Below are 5,635 nucleotides of genomic sequence, written 5' to 3' on the forward strand. Positions count from 1 at the left end.
ATCCCCCCCTTGTTGCATGTATACATACTTATCCCACAGAAATATTGGTTCTGATTAGGGACAAGGGGGGTTTCTCTTGTTCATAATCCAGTTATTACTCCTCCCCAGGTTCCCACTCTACTCCGATGGTTGTCACGTCATTGAAAACGTATCTGCGATGAATAAGTTTCCGCAACCATATCTCCTCATAGAATAATCTTTCATCTGGAAAGGGGCTCGGGTGGAGGATCTCGCCGATAAAGATCTGGATTGATTCTAGAAGTAGTGATTTATATTACGAAGTCTAGTCGATGAATTAATAGGAATTGACCTTGGAGGAGTAACCTCCCTTAGTATCTATAGATCTTTCCGATACTCCTTTCCGAGCCACATGATACTCCCCACGGAAGATATGTCGAAATGGGAGGCATCCCACCGCTACCGGATGGGATGACAGATTGTGATCATTCTGTGGTAATTGGAACGTATAACCAAGTCACACATCGCAATATACCGGGCTTTCTAACTCTTTAAGAGGTTTGGTAAGGAGATTCGCAACGTAACTGGGGATTCGTTTCAAAAACCACACATGAATTACTGGACATGCCAATTTGATGTATCCCATTCGGTACCTCCGAACCCGGGAGTCAGTAAATTCCACTCCGCGATGCTTACAAAAATTAGAATCTCCTTCTTCATTATCAACGGATCGGTAAGTTCCACGGGCACGAACTCCACTCTCTATAGGCCCAGATATTCTTTCGCGGAACAAACCATCCCTCTCTGGTTTATGGGTTTTATAATGCAACGTATGAGGTTGAGTAACTTACCCAACAATTTCTCCATTAGGTAATTCTCTTTCAGCCCAACTACGAATCTGTTCGGGAGAGGCCAATTCAATTCGGAGTTGTTGGTAATTTTGTTGATGAATCATGGGATAATAATATTCTGTTTGTTTTTATTGAATATCTCGATTAAACATTTCTACTTTCCCTTCTCGAATCCCCCTCAAGTATCAATTTATGATCCAGATTGAAACCCATAGATCATGATTCTCGAACTAGCAATCGAAAAGATTCTGGAGCAGTATCGGGCTTGGGTACGGGTTTCCCAGTCACGGTGGCATTAGGTACTTCATAACGAGCTTAAATATGATCGGATTTAATAGTAAGCATTTCTTGCAATATATAAGATACACCAAAACCTTCCAAAGCCCAAACTTCCGTTTCTCCCACTCATTGTCCCCCTCGTCTGGATTTCCCTCTAAAAGGTTGTTGTGTAACAAGTGCATGGGGCCCACTGGATCATGCGTGAATCTTATCATCAACCTGATGAATCAATTTCATCATATGAGCTTTCCCAATTGTAACCGATTGTTCAGAAGTATCACCCGTTCGTCCATCAATTAATCTACTCTTTCCGGGATGATCAGGTTCGAATAACCACGGATTGGATGTTTCTGTACTTGCCTTAAATGGTTCCGAAAATACCAGTTTTCTAGAAGCTTCTGGTTCATGTCTTTCATCAAAAGGTGTTATTCTGTGATGCATCTTCGGAAATTCCCCTGCCAACCCAAGCAAACATTCAAAAATCTATCCTACATTCATTCGCGGAGGTACTCCTAAGGGACTTGGTATCATATCTACTGGCGTACCATCCTGTAAATAAGGCATATCCTGCCTAGGTAAGATCTTTGATATAATACCCTTGTTACCGTGTCTGCCAGCTACTTTATCACCTACTTGTATCTTACGTTTCTACAAAATATATATATGTATCATCTCCGAATTATTCATGGGATTATCCTCAGGATAGACCCACATGGCATCAGTGACTCGACCTCTTCCACCAATAGGGACTTTCGGACAACTCTCTTTTGTGTTGACTGCTTGGATACCAAAAATCGCTTGTAATGATTTTCCTTCTGGGGCACGTAATGAATCCCCCCCCTCTCGAGGCGTCAATTTGCCCACTAGAACATCTCCTGTTTCTACCCAAGATCCTGATGCTACAAGCCCATTATCCTTCAAGTGACGAAGGTCATAACTGTCTAATTGGGGTATTTCCTTCGTAATTATCTCAGGACCCTGATTCGTCGCACGAACCTCAACTTCGTGTCTCTTGATATGAAAGGATGTAAAAACATCTTCATATAGCAAACGTTCACTAATCGGTACTGCATCTTCAAAATTGTATCCCTCCCGTGGCATATAAGCTACTAGTATATTTCTACCCAAAGCTAGTTCTCCTCCAACGGTTGCTGCTCCATCCGCCACAACTTCTCCACTTTTCAGAAGTTCTCCTTGAATAACTGTAGGCTTCTGATGTCTACGAGTATTATTATTGGGACGTTCATATATCCTCAATTTAGTTATAGTATCTCCATTCCTGGAGGATAAAGTAATCTCATTACCATCGGTATATTAAATTCATCCTTCTTGTTCGGATACAGCTACACTTCCCGAATCTAGGGCTACTTAACCTTCTGACCCAGTTCCTACAATGCACCTCTCAGGTCTGAAAAGTGGAACCGCTTGGCGTTGCATATTAGAACCCGTCGAAGCGCAGTTTGCATCATTATGCTCGACGGAGGGAATAGGAGAAGCTCCAATGGGGAAATATTGTAGGGGATGAATACCTCGTAAATCCAATTCCTCCCACGTAACGGTTAAGAACTCCTCTCGATACCGAACCGATATAAGCTCCTTCTCCCCGGTCCTCCAATCTGCTATTAACAGATTTCCAGTTCCTATTCGATAATCATCCCCGACGGGTGATAGATCTACTAATTGTCCTTCCATAGATGATTTGGATACTTCATAAAAGGGACTTCGTAAGGATCCGGAATTGCTAACCTTTGCAAAAATAGCTAGGGATGAGATAGGACCAGCATTCATACCCTCAGATGTCTCGATGGGACATATACGTCCGTAATGACTGAAATGGATATCCCGAGCTTGAAAAGTGGCAGTTCGCCGCGTCAATCCCCCGGGACCTAGAGAACTTGATCTTCGTTTATGAACTGTTTCTGCTAGTGGATTGGTCTGGTCCGAAAATTGCGACAAAGGATGTGAGCCAAAAAATTCGTTGAAAGTTGTTGTGAGTGGTGCGGAAGTCACCAATCCCCCGAGAGTTAATGGACGTCTACGCCTGACGGCTCTATGGATATTTTATCGGATCGAATTCTCCGGACGATTCAGGGCTAATTTTAATTGTTCCTGTAATAGATCCGCTACAGACCGAACGCGTCGATTTCCCGGGTGGTCTATATCATCGAGGTTACCCATCCCATAGCTTATCTCTATCAAATAATCTGCGACAGCTAATAGATCTTGGGGTAGTGGGAAATGTTCCGTTTCAGGTACATCGAGATTAGGTTTGATGTTTGAATTTCGTCAACCAATTCGTCCCAATTCGCACCTTTGTTGGAAAAATCTCTTCTGCAATTCCTGGAATATGGATTCTGAAGACACCACATCGACTCCCGGAGAGTATAGATGTTTGTAAAGTTCTAGCATAGCATCTTCCGAAGATTCGATAGTTTCTCTCGATTCTCTGAGTAGATTCAGAAAAATCTTAGGATAACGTACATTCCGCGGGATATCCTCCGTACTCAGTCCCATAGCTAGAAGTAGAACCAAAATGGATATCTTTCGTTTCCTGCTGATACGAATCCATATCCTACTCTTTCTATCTATTTCTGGTTTGAATCTTCCTCCCCAATCCGAAATGATCATGCTGGTATATGTGAAAAATCCCCTGTGGTCCAACTCGCGGTTGTGGTAAACACCAAGACTCCTCAATATCTAGTTAATCAAAACTCTAGCAATTCCATTGATTATAAATGTTCCTTGGGAGGTCATCGAGGGAATAGATCCGAGAAACACATCCTGTTCTTCTACTATTCCGCTTCTCTTCCGAATCAATTAAGCTGGTACATATGGATCGGATGAATATGTGATACATTGATATGTAGCCTCTCTCCTCCCAATCGGAGGTTCCGACAATCGATACTATTCACTAATTGATTAGAATTCGACTTCCTTATCCGTATCTTCAATCTCTGGGAAATCATCAGGTTCTTCAAATGATCTTTCATGAACAAAGCAGTTGAATCCCTCAAATTGAATTCATCCAAGTTCTGGCAATACGAACATCTCCCTATCTCCTATTGATGTTGTACTGAAATCTTATCCTCGTGCGAAACCCTCCTATACCTATTCATCAATTCATTTAGTGATTCCTTCTCCCTCGCATCCCCCCTCCCCTCTCTTTCTCCCGGGTGAGGGATTGAATTTGGTAGATTCTCCCGATGAAGACTGTTCCCGAGTTGGCCAAGGAGATACCACCATCATCAGCGGTTCTTGAGGTATTGGAGGTGTCAAACAAACTATAAATGGATTTCAAAATGATCTGATGGAAGACTTCCCTGCACCCAAAAAATCTTTATCATCCACTTATCAACCATCGGCTCGATTCCGTCATTCCACCGATATGGTGAGTGGGGGTAAGGTGAGACACAACGAGAATGGGGATTCTCGACACGAAATCACAAAGATTCTAGGTGCCTAGTTAGACAGATTCACTTCGCTGGATCTCCAGAAGACGCTGGAGGCATTAACGTCAGCATAATTGATACAATTGGCGCAGTTGTTGCGATTCTCGCTGCGAAGCAACTACCGCGAAGAACCAGTTTTTGCGCCGTGAAGTATCGATTCGTGGAACAGCAATCCGGTAAACATTGATACGGGGAATATCACTTCACATACTACTGAAAATCAATCCATTGTGTCAAATCGTTGGTTTACCCCTCCCCCCCCCAACCCGAGGTGGATCAGAAGAACTATTGAGATTCGAGAATCTATCCCTAAAGGTGGACGACCTAATAATATCTACCTGCTGTTGCCACGGAGTGTCAATATCAATGTGGGGAGGGTGAAATTGACAAGGAAGGGAAAAACTTTTCGAAGTAGAACCCGGTATCTATGCGAACCATTTCTGGGGGGTGGGGAGCGTGAAGGATCCGTTAGATATTTCCAAGAGTGTTAGGAGGGAAAACAAGACCAGGGGGTGGGCAGTAGGGATCCGAGTAAGTCAGAGGATAGTGGAGCAATCTAGGGAAAAATTGGTGTTGGCTGCCTGGGGATGCATAGTATAAAAAGGATGTGTGTGGAAGTGGGGGGGGTGGGCAGCAAGGTTTCCTAACCCATCAAATTGATTGGATGGGGAGAAAAGGTTTCTAGTATCCGACATACTTACGAGCTCAATCCGATACAGAAAAATGAGCAGCTTGCTAATATTCCCATTCAGTGGTATACTTAATATCGAGTCCCCCATCTATCAATCATGTGCCTCGATGCAGGTGAAAGAAGGGCGATATAGTCAAGTGGTAAGACAAAGGACTGCAAATCCTTCATCCCCCAGTTCGAATCTGGGTGTCGCCTTGTTGTGCCAGTATCAATAATTTCGACGATTTCGGGATTGACTACCGCGCCAGACCCGGACACAAATCGAGATGCTCCATAGTATATTATGGCCTATCACGCTAGATGTATCCGGATATGCCACGGATAGGCAATCCTGATCTTAGTGTATCAGGAATCGAGGAGTAAATTATATGGATTGACAACCCCTCGGGGATTGGGACTTGGTAACA

The 5,635-nt window shown here is 43.4% G+C and overlaps 1 non-coding gene across 1 annotated transcript; it reads left to right on the forward strand.

Annotated features, from left to right (window-relative positions):
• The first annotated feature begins 5,351 nt into the window (after window positions 1-5,351).
• Window positions 5,352-5,423, forward strand: TRNAC-GCA (transfer RNA cysteine (anticodon GCA)). The gene has a single exon. It is a non-coding gene; the product is annotated as a tRNA-Cys (tRNA).
• Window positions 5,424-5,635: the final 212 nt, after the last annotated feature.

Source organism: Dipteris shenzhenensis, unplaced genomic scaffold, assembly GCF_047967505.1.
Source record: "Dipteris shenzhenensis isolate YYH24624 ecotype China unplaced genomic scaffold, Dip_SZ_1.0 scaf0266, whole genome shotgun sequence".
Taxonomy (NCBI): Eukaryota; Viridiplantae; Streptophyta; class Polypodiopsida; order Gleicheniales; family Dipteridaceae; genus Dipteris; species Dipteris shenzhenensis.